Source organism: Rana temporaria, chromosome 9 (genome assembly GCF_905171775.1).
Source record: "Rana temporaria chromosome 9, aRanTem1.1, whole genome shotgun sequence".
NCBI lineage: Eukaryota > Metazoa > Chordata > Amphibia > Anura > Ranidae > Rana > Rana temporaria.
The window spans coordinates 2,330,722-2,342,799 of NC_053497.1; the positions used below are offsets into that span (position 1 = coordinate 2,330,722).

Genomic DNA, 12,078 nt, shown 5'->3' on the forward strand with positions numbered 1-12,078 from the left:
TTCTTCTCCTGTGTTGTCACCCTGTCACATGGGCTCCTGATCCTGTTATAGGGTGACAATGCTCTGTCCCCATCTCCCAATCCTGCTCTTGCGTTGTCACCCTGTCACATGGGCTCCTGATCCTGTTATAGGGTGACAACGCTCTGTCCCCATCTCCCAATTCTTCTCCTGCGTTGTCACCCTGTCACATGGGCTCCTGATCCTGTTATAGGGTGACAATGCTCTGTCCCCATCTCCCAATCCTGCTCTTGCGTTGTCACCCTGTCACATGGGCTCCTGATCCTGTTATAGGGTGACAACACTCTGTCCCCGTCACCCAATTCTTCTCCTGCGTTATCACCCTGTCACATGGGCTCCTGATCCTGTTATTGGGTGACAACGCTCTGCCCCCATCTCCCAATTCTTCTCCTGCGTTGTCACCCTGTCACATGAATTCCTGATCCTGTTATAGGGTGACAACACTCTGCCCCCGTCTCCCAATCCTGCTCTTGCGTTGTCACCCTGTCACATGGGCTCCTGATCCTGTTATTGGGTGACAACGCTCTGCCCCCATCTCCCAATTCTTCTCCTGCGTTGTCACCCTGTCACATGGGCTCCTGATCCTGTTATAGGGTGACAACACTCTGCCCCCCGTCTCCCAATTCTGCTCTTGTGTTGTCACCCTATCGCATGAGCTCCTGATCCTGTTATAGGGTGACAACGCTCTGCCCCCATCTCCCAATGCTGTTCCTGTGTTGTCACCTTGACACATGGGCAACCTTTCCCTTTTCATTCCATACTTTTTTTTTTTTCACCTGGTAATGTCATCACTGGATCTCTGTGCTTCTCTACGCAATGCAGGCAGATCATGGCTGGTGGGCGTGGCCAGCAGGTGGGCTGTAGATAGCTTCCTGAAAACATCCCAGCCCCTCCTCTCCAGACCCACCAGTCTTGGTGCCTGCAGTGGGCGGAGTTATGCGACTGTAAAAATGCCGTGATGGGTGGGTGTCAGTCCGGAGGAGTGGGGGGGCGTTCCTAGGCAAGGCTGGTATTTGCATATAGGCAACGCCCACATGTGATGCCGAGCCTCCATGATTGAAAGAACTGATAAAAAGGGGTGGGCTGGGGAGGAAAGGGCTAGGTGATGCCGGGGGTCCTCCAGCCAGAAAAGAAGGCTAGGGCTCTGTCTGACTTGCTGCAGCTTTGTGACAGTGTGCCGCAAAATCAAAGGACGCCGTTCCAGTCCTCCCCCGCTGTGTTGCGCCTTGCGAATGGTAACCGGATCTGGTGCCGTATTACAGAGAAAAAAAAAACAACATAGTGCCGGCCGTCCGGGTGACTTTGTAATGAGTGCCCCCCCCCCCCCCATGACTCTGCTAATAAAACTTTAATTTCCTCAATTGACATTTGCACAATCTGCGATTCTTTGGGCCCGTGCGGACGCGCCCCCCCGTGATTGGCTGACCTCTGGCCCCTCTTACCAGCCTCTTTCTGTAATGGGCCACCCGGGCGGCTGCCTACTACAACAGAAACCATGGCAACTGCAACCGCCTGCCAGAGACTGCAGACGCCAACTCCTGCATGGCAATCAGCAGAGCCTGCTATCTGTAGCAGAGGAAGGGGGGGGGGGGGGTGGGGAGACAGAGACACAAATGGCCGGGGAAAAAAAAACAAAAAAAAAAAAACGATACATTCAGGAAATAACGATCGTATTTCGGATACAATGTATCAAATTATAGCAGAACGGGAAATAAATGATCGAATGAAATATCGGAGAGGTGAGACACAGAACATCAACCGCTGGTGAAGAAGGCCGTAGTTGGGCCTCCTCGTGTTGCGTTGGTGCGCGCCGAATTTCAGGCGTTAATGTGCGTCAATGAACGTCAATAAAACTAAAAGCGGATCGGCAATACAATGTATCTAATAATAGAAGATCGGGAAATAAACAATGAAATCAGATATCGGGGAGATACAGAACATCAACTGCTGGGAACATAGTTGGGGCCCCTCGTGTTGCGTTGGTGCGCGCCGTATTTCAGGCGTTTCAGGTTAAGGTGGCCATGCATCAATGGAACAAAAACCAGACCTGCAATAAAATGTATCAAATAAAAAATATGGGGAAATGAAAAAGGAAATTGAATATCGGGGGAGGAGAGATAGAACATCAACTGCTGAGAAGGAAGCCATAGTTGGGGCCCTCATGTTGTGTTGGTGTATTTTAGGGGTTAATGTGCGTTGCGTTAAGGTAACCGAGCGTCAATGAAACTAAAACTGGACCGGTAATACAATGTATCTAATAATAGAAGATCAGAAAATCAACGATGAAATCAAATATCAACTGCTGGGAAGGAGGCCATAGTTGGGGCCCTCATGTTGCGTTGGTGCGCGCCATATTACTGCATGTTTCAGGTTAAGGTGGCCATGCATCAATGGAACAAAAACCAGACCTGCAATAAAATGTATCAAATAAAAAATATGGGTGAATAAATTAAATATTGAGGAGGAGAGATACAGAACATCAACTGCTGGGAAGGAGGCCATAGTTGGGGCCCTCATGTTGCGTTGGTGCGCGCCGTATTTCTGGCGTTTCAGGTTAAAGTGCCCATGCATCAATGGAACAAAAACCACACCTGCAATAAAATGTTTTAAATAAAAAATATGGGGAAATAAAGAATGAAATCAAATATCGTGGAGGAGAGATACAGAACATCAACTGCTGAGAAGGAAGCCATAGTTGGGGCCCGTCGTGTTACGTTGGTGCGCACCGTATTTCAGGCGTTCCAGGTTTAAGGTGGCCACGTGTTAATAGAACAAAAACCAGACCGGCAATACAATGTATCTAATAATAGTAGATCTGGAAAAAAACAATGGAATCATAATATCAGGGGGAGATACAGAACATCAACTGCTGGGAAGGAGGCTATAGTTGGGGCCTTCATGTTACGTTGGTGTACGTAGTATTTTAGGTGTTTCAGGTTAAGGTGCCCATGCATCAATGAAACAAAAAACAGACCTGCAATAAAATGTATAGAATAACAGAAGATTGGCAAATAAACAATGAAATCAACTATCAGGGAGATACAGAACATCAACTGCTGGGAAGGAGGCCATAGTTGGGGCCCTCATGTTGCGTTGGTGCGTGCCATATTACTGCATGTTTCAGGTTAAGGTGGCCATGCATCAATGGAACAAAAACCAGACCTGCAATAAAATGTATCAAATAAAAAATATGGGGAAAAAAATGAAATGAAATATTGGAGAGATCCAGAACATCTGGGAAGGAAGCCATAGTTGGGGCCCTCATGTTGCGTTGGTGCGCACCGAATTTCAGACCTGCAGTATAATGTATCAAATAATAGAAGATCAGGAAATTAACAATTAAATCAAATATCGGGGAGGGGAGATGCTGACCATCAACCTTCTGGGAAGAAAGTCATAGTTGGGGGCCCCGTTGCGTTGCTGTATTTCAGGAAGTCATAGTTGGGGGCCCCGTTGCGTTGCTGTATTTCAGACGTTAAGGTGTGTTGTGGGGGGGCCACTGCACAACTTGGGAGAGGAAGCCGGCACCCCCGATGACGCGTAGCATGTGCGTCTTCACAGGGCTGCTGCACAATCCGGGAGAGGCAGCCGCAAACCCCCTGATAACGCATCATTTTCTTCACCTCTAGGCTGAGTGCACGCCATAAAGGTGCGACGCACACGCACGTGCACGTTTCCACACATTGCGTGTATGGCAGCCCATTATTGTCAACGCTCTGACCTATGTGCCAGAGACACATGCGAAAACCAGTCTCTCAGCCACGCACCGCACTGAATCGCATAGTACTTCAGCATCAAGCGGTTGGACGCGGGCAAAAACACGTGCGTTAGCAGATGCCTGGGGGTCCCATTAATATTTGGGGCTCATTCAGATGGGCGATCAGAACCGTCCCCCCACGCTGCACGCAGCTCCAAAGAGGGGGGGGATTCACAAGCAGCAGACAAGCGACTCAGATTGGAGGACGGGTCTGACCGACCGACTGAATGGGCCCTTTATGGTCTGCTGAAGGGCAACGCGTTTCTGTTGCGCAGAATCATGCTTCTTCCTGGCACGCAGAGAAACGGGAGGGAGGGGGGGTGAAGAAGAGCGTTGTCACCCTATAAGGGGAAGTGACCTCCTTGGCAGGATAACCAGGGGGAATTATTTAGGGGGAAAGAAATCCCTTTTGTAAAAATCGCGCTGCGATTTGGCGCCTGCGAAAAAATGCGCGCCCTTTGGGGGGGGGGGGCGCCATTAAGAATCAGCGAATTAATGAAATAATTAAGAATTAACGGCATTCCTGTGCGTTTGCTAAAGCGCCGTTCCCGAGCGATTTTTTTTTTCCGCGTGTTCCCGGCGCGCAGGCGCGTGAACGGAGCCTAAGAGGTCCTCGCGGCGATCGGCTCTCAGCGTAATCTCCTCTTCTAGGAGCACTTTAGACAATTTGTCTGCGGCGGGTCAGGAGGAGACCGATATAAAATAGAGCCGGGGTGTCTACGACGGGGGGAGGGGAAAGGGAAGATAAGGTCAGCGCAGCGTTTGATTGGCCCCAGCTGACCGGCGCGAGTAATTCATCAAAACACACCGATAAGGATAATAAAACGCAGGCGCTTCATTTATGTCCGATGATAAAGGAGTCCAGACAAAAGGTATAACGCCGTCAGAGACTTTACCGGACGTGAGACTCTGCCGGAATTAGGTGGCCGCCATCTTTTTTTTTTTACACACCAGCTGAAAGTTACATTCAAGCTTACGGTGGGAGTGGCTTTTTCTGAAACTTAAAGGGGAAACCTCACCCTAATGAACATGTAAAGACCAACCTACCTGCTTAGTGTCTTTTCCTGGTTACCACCCAGTGTCCCTATATAACCCACCTACCTGCTTAATGTCCTCTCTTGGTTACCACCCGGTGTAGTCGCATGACCTGCCTACCCGTTTAGTGTCCTGTCCTGGTTACCACCCAGTGACCTTATATAAACAACCTACCTGCTTAGTGCCCTGTCCTGGTTACCATCTGGTGTACCCACATGACCAACCTACCCACTTAGTGTCCTGTCCTGGTTACCACCCTGTATACCTACATAACACCAACCTACCAGCTCAGTGTCCTATCCTGGTTACTATTCGGTGTGCCTACATGACCAACCAACCTGCTTAGTGCCCTGTCCTGGTTACCACCCAGTGTCCTTCTATAACCATCCTACCTGCTCAGTGTCCTGTCCTGGTTACCACCCGGTGTACCCACGTAACCCACCTACATGCTTAGTGTTCTGGTTACCACCCGGTGTAGTCACATGACCCACCTACCCGCTTAGCGTCCTGTCCTGGTTACCACCCAGTGTCCTATAACCCACCTACCTGCTTAGTGTTCTGTCCCAGTTACTGCCCGGTATCCCTATATACCAAGCTACCCGCTTAGCGTCATGTCCTGGTTACCATCCGGTATACCTACATAACCGATCTACCTGTCTTTTCCTGGTTACCACCCAGTGTCGTTATATAACAAACCTACCTACTTAGTGTCCTCTCCTGGTTACCACCCGGTGTACCCACATGACCCACCTACCTGTGTTCTGTCCTGGTTAATGCCCAGTGTCCCTATATAACCAAGCTACCCGTTTGGCATCCTGTCCTGGTTACCACCCAGTGTCCTTATATAACCAACCTACCTGCTTAGTGTCCTGTCCTGGTGTAGTCACGTGACCCACCTACCCGCTTAGTGTCCTGTCCTGGTGTACCCACATAACTCACCTACCTTCTTAGTGTTCTGTCCTGGTTACCACCTGGTGTCCCTATATAACCAAGATACCCGCTCAGTGTCCTTTCCTGGTTACCATCCGGTGTACCCACATGACCAAACTACCTGCTTAGTGTCTTTTCCTGGTTACCACCCGCTGTCCCTATTCAACCAACCTACCCTCTAGGTGTCCTGTCCTGGTTACCACCCGAGGTACTGACATAACCCACCTACCTGCTCAGTGTCCTGTCCTGGTTACCGCCCGGCGTACTCACATAACCCACCTACCTGCTCAGTGTCCTGTCCTGGTTACCACCCGAGGTACTCACATAACCCACCTACCTGCTCAGTGTCCTGTCCTGGTTACCACCCGGCATACTCACATAGCCCACCTACCTGCTCAGTGTCCTGTCCTGGTTACCGCCCGGTGTACCCACATAACCCACCTACCTGCTCAGTGTCCTGTCCTGGTTACCACCCGGCGTACTCACATAACCCACCTACCTGCTCAGTGTCCTGTCCTGGTAACCGCCCGGCGTACTCACATAACCCACCTACCTGCTCAGTGTCCTGTCCTGGTTACCGCCCGGCGTACTCACATAACCCACCTACCTGCTCAGTGTCCTGTCCTGGTTACCGCCCGGTGTACCCACATAACCCAGCGTGCCGGTGGCATGGCGAGGACTTCGGAGGGTGGTGGTGGTGGAACATAACACCATTGTTCAGCTTCCCTCGGCTGTACTATAAATAGACTCATTGTTCCAGATTGAGGAACCTGATGCTGGAGGTCAAGTCCTTCCTCCTTCCTACGGGAAGGTCAGCGAGGAGAAGCCGTACGGAACGATGATCACCTACCTCCTCATACTCCCGCAGTACAGCCGGGGCCACAAGTTTTATCAATGACACAAAAACACATTGGGCCAGATTCTCGTACTTTTCCCATGGCCATAGCGTAAGTCATTTACACTACGCCGCCGCAAATTACTGGAGCAAGTGCCGTATTCCTCAAGCACTTGCTCCGTAGTTTACGGCGGCGTAGTGTAAAAGGCCCGGCGTATCCCCGCGTATTTAAAAGGGGGCGAGTTATATTTAAAATTAAGCGCGCCCCCGTTCCGATCGAACTGCGCATGCGCCGGGCTAAAAATAGCCCAGTGCGCATGCTCCAGTTCTCGGCGGAAAACGTCAATGACGCCGACGTGTGCGTCATTGACGTAAAGTCGTATTCAAGAGCGACTTAGGGAAACGACGTACCCGACGGGAAAAGACGACGCGGACCCGACGCCATACTTAACATGGCATACGTGGGACTGGCGTAAGGTTACCCCTCATATAGCAGGGGTAACCTTACGCTTACGCAAACGACGTAAGCGACGGTTTCGTTCGGGAATCGGCGTATCAGGCTCATTTGCATAAACAAATGAGACCTGAATGTAAACGCCACCTAGCGGCCGGCGGCGAATTACATTTGAGATCCGACAGTGTAAGTGACTTACACCTGTCGGATCTTCGCCGTATCTATCCGAAAATGATTCTAGGAATCACTCGCATAGATACGCGGGCCAAAAAAGAGAGATACGACGGAGTTTCCTGAGATACTCCGTCGTAACTCTTCTGAGAATATGGGTCGAATGTTCCTCTGGGATACGGAAGTGTAATGACAAACATTCCAGAAGGGTCCGAGGCTTTTATTGACAATGACGTGAAGAGTCAATATTTGCAGTGACGACCCTTCTTTTCCATAACCTCTGTAATTACCCCCCAGCATGGCGTCACTCAACTTCTGGGCCGCGTCCTGACTGATGCCCGCCTTCCGTTCTTCCATAATCAAGGCTTGGAGTTTGTCACTATGTGGGTGTTTTTTTGTTCTCCCGCCTCTTGAGGATTGACCACAAGTTCTCAATGGGATTAAGGTCTGGGGAGTTTCCTGGCCTTGGACCCCAAATTTCCATATTTTGTTCCCCCGAGCCACTTAGTTATGACTTTGGCCTTATGGTTAGGTGCCCCGTCATGCTGGAGAAGTCATTGTTCCTCACCAGACTCTTCTTGGATGGTAAGGAGCTCCATCATGCTGGAGAAGCCATTGTTCCTCACCAGACTCTTCTTGGATGGTAAGGAGCTCCATCATGCTGGAGAAGTCATTGTTCCTCACCAGACTCTTCTTGGATGGTAAGGAGCTCCATCATGCTGGAGAAGCCATTGTTCCTCACCAGACTCTTCTTGGATGGTTAGGTGCCCCATCATGCTGGAGAAGCCATTGTTTCTCACCAAACTCTTCTTGGATGGTTAGGTTCTCCCAACCGCCCAAGAAGAATCTGGTGAGGAACAATGGCTTCTCCAGCATGATGGAGCTCCTTACCATCCAAGAAGAGTGGAGCTCCTTGGCATAAGGCCAAAGTCATAACTAAGTGGCTCTCGGAGGAGGTTTATGGACCATTCTTCATTCATGGCGGTGTTCTTTGTGAGTGAGCCCCTTTCATTGGCTGAGAAGCCCCCCCCCCATAGTGTCCAATCATTGGTATCAGTGGGAGGAATAGTGTCCCGTCATTGGTGTCAGTGGGAGGAATAGTGTCCCGTCATTGGTGTCAGTGGGAGGAATAGTGTCCCGTCATTGGTGTCAGTGGAAGGAATAGTGTCCCATCATTGGTGTCAGTGAGAGGAATAGTGTCCCATCATTGGTGTCAGTGAGAGGAATAGTGTCCCATCATTGGTGTCAGTGAGAGGAATAGCCGTGGATACTGCAGCGGTCTTGGCCTGGAAGTGGAAGCAAATACCTGGATTACACAGGTATCTGCTCCCCCCTCCCCTTTGAAATGTGCCAAATGTGACACCGGAGGGGGGGCAATCCAAAAATCGGAAGTTTCATTTTTGGGTGGAGCTCCGCTTTAAGGTGGTTTATGGTTGGCTTTAAATGCTAAGTTCACTTTTTATTTTCTCTAAATTCCGGCTCCCCTGTGTACCTGTATAGCAATTAATGTTCTTCTTTTGCAAAAATAAAACAGCTTTCCATTTTCTCTATACCGGGTGACCTCACTCTCTTCATAGCTGAATAAACACACTGCTCCATTACTTCTGCCTTACTTCCTGGTCAGACTAGAGGTGATGTCACAGGAAGGAGTTGACCAGCTGAGGGTGGATGATGCAGGGGGTGTGGTAATAATGAGATCAGCTGGTTAACTCCTTCCTGTGTCATGACCTAAAGTCTGACCAGGAAGTAAGGCAGAAGTAATGGAGCAGTGTGTTTAATCAGCCATGAAAAGAGTGAGGTAAGTGTGAGTAGAATTAATAAAAAGCTGTTTTATTTTTTGCAAAATAATTACATTAATTGCTATATTGGTACACAGGGGAGCTGGAATTTAGAAAAAAGGCGAACTTAGTCTTTAAGCTTGCAGTGAGCTTTATACACCTCCTAAGACCCCGAAGACCCCATTTCACCTTCTGAGCGGATTACAGACCCCCTTTAACCCCTCCATTCATCTCATGAGGGGGTTACAGACCCTTCTTTCACCTCCCGAGGGGGCTCGAAGACCCCATTTCACCTCCTGAGCGGATTACAGACCCCCTTTAACCTCCTAAGGGTGCTACAGACCCCTCCATTCATCTCATGAGGGGGTTACAGACCCCCCCTTTCACCTCCTGAGGGGTTACAGACCCCCTTTCACTTCCTGAAGGGGTTACAGAGCCCTCTTTCACTTCCTGAGGGGGTTACAGAGCCCTCTTTCCCTTCCTGAGGGGGTTACAGACCCTCCTTTCACCTCCTGAGTGGGTTACAGACCCCCATTTCACCTCCTGAGCGGGTTAGAAGACCCCCCCTTTCACCTCCTGAGTGGGTTACAGACCCCTCTTTCACCTCCTGAGGGGGTTACAGACCCCCCTTTCACCTCCTGAAGGGGTTAGAAGACCCCCCTTTCACCTCCTGAGTGGGTTACGGACCCCCTTTTACCTCCTGAGGGGTTAGAAGACCCCCCTTTCACCTCCTGAGTGGGTTACGGACCCCTTTTCACCTCCTGAGGGGGTTACAGACCCCCCCTTTTCACCTCCTGAGGGAGTTACAGACCCCCCCCTTTTCACCTCCTGAGTGGGTTACGGACCCCCTTTTACCTCCTGAGGGGGTTACAGACCCCCCCTTTTCACCTCCTGAGGGAGTTACAGACCCCCCCCTTTTCACCTCCTGGGCCCGATCTTGTTGGGAAAAGAATATGTCCTCTTGGCATTCTAAGGGGAAAGTTAGGGGAAAAAAATTTAAGTATATATATATAAATGGAATGGAAGAGGGATGGATAGAAGGGAAGGGCTCCATTTACATTCATACAGCGGGCTAATGCATTTTATATCGCCTTTTACTGTGCGCTGCATTACGGCAGCCTATTAACCACTTAAGACCTGGACCAAAATGCAACTAAAGGACCAGGCCCCTTTTTGCGATTCGGCACTGTGTCGCTTTATCTGACAATTGCGCGGTTGTGCGACGCGGCTCCCAAACAAAATTGGCGTCCTTTTTTTCCCATAAATAGAGCTTTCTTTTGGTGGTATTTGATCACCTCTGCGGTTTTTATTTTTTGCGCTATAAACAAAAATAGAGCGACAATTTTGAAAAAAAAACAATATTTTTTACTTTTTTCTATAATAAATATCCCCCAAAAATATATAAAAAAACTATTTTTTTTCCTCAGTTTAGGCCAATACGTATTCTTCTACATATTTTTGGTATAAAAAAATCGCAATAAGCGTTTATTGATTGGTTTGCGCAAAATTTATAGCGTTTACAAAATAGGGGATTGTTTTATTGCATTTTTATTTTTATTTATTTTTTTACTACTAATGGCGGCGATCAGCGATTTTTTTCGTGACTGCGACATTATGGCGGACACTTCGGACACATTTTTGGGACCATTGTCATTTTCACAGCAAAAAATGCTATAAAAATGCACCGATTACTGTGAAAATGACAGTTGCAGTTTGGGAGTTAACCACAAGGGGGTGCTGAAGGGGTTAAGTGTGACCTCATTTGTGTTTCTAACTGTAGGGGGGTGTGGCAGTAGGTGTGACGTCATCGATTGTGTTTCCCTATATAAGGGAACACACGATCAATGACGGCGCCACAGTGAAGAACGGGGAAGGAGTGTTTACACACAGCTCTCCCCGTTCTTCAGCTCCGGGGACCGATCGCGGGACTCCAGCGTCAATCGGGTCCGCGAGTCCTGCGGCGCGCCCACGACCCACGGCTGGGCATTATACAATCACGTACAGGTACGTGATTGTGCCCAGCCGTGCCATTCTGCCGACGTATATCTGCGTTAGGCGGTCCTTAAGTGGTTAATGGGCTGTCAACGCCTAAAAATGCGTCCCCCCGCTCCTCCACACAAACGCCATAGTCTAATTGGTGGCGTCCCCCCCCAAGGGTTTCCATGTATCCCCCGAAAGCTGGAGCCAGCCCCGCTGGAGGAAGCGTTTGCTACGTTGTAACCGAACGTTTCCTGCCTGTTGAAGGGGGGAAAACAGAGACGGCGATTTTTGTGCGTTCGCGTTCCTCGCCAGGAATGTTGACAATCCGGTAAACATATACTTCGTCTTATGTAAATCCGCGTTTCTTTGCTTTAGGTGCGAGCATATGGCCAATCGGGAATGTTTTGATTTGGAGACGCCTGATGTTGCGGGTCCTGTGATTCGCAGCAAAAATATATAATTAGACGGCGGCGCGTCACCTGTGCCAAGGAGCGGCGGCGACAAACAAACGTAACGTAAAAAAAAAAAGACGAGTTATTGCCGCCATATGCGGAATTGGAAATAAAGCTGTAAATTAGCAGTCGTCCTGTTGGAATGAAAGGGGCTTCCCCGTGGTTACCGCTGCGGCACGCGGGGTTTTTTTTTTAGCGGCTCGATCGATGTACTAAAACATAAATTGAATTAAAAAAATAACAAAACAGTAAAGTTAGCCCAATTTTTTTTTGTATATAACATGTAGGATGATGTTAAGCCGAGTAAATAGATACCCAACATGTCACGCTTTAAAATTGCGCACGCTCGTGGAACGGCGCCAAACTTCGGTACTAAAAAATCTCCATAGGCGACGCTTTAATTTTTTTTTTTTTACAGGTTTCCAGTTTAGAGTTACAGAGCAGGTCTAGTGCAAGAATTATCGCTCTCGCTCTAAAGCACGCGGCCATACCTCACACGTGTGGTTTGAACGACGTTTACATATGTGGGCGGGACTTACGTGCGCATTCGCTTCTGAGCTACTGGGGACAGGGGCTTTTAAAAAAAAAAAAAAAAAAAATTACATTTTATTTTTTATTTTACTTAATTTTACACTTTGGGGTAGATTCAGATACCTTTTGCGCCGCCG

At 49.1% G+C, this 12,078-nt stretch overlaps 1 protein-coding gene across 1 annotated transcript in view; it reads left to right on the forward strand.

Annotated features, from left to right (window-relative positions):
- Nucleotides 1–12,078, forward strand: part of FAM155B (family with sequence similarity 155 member B) — a 143,121-nt gene that overhangs the window by 26,681 nt on the left and 104,362 nt on the right. The window lies entirely within an intron of this gene.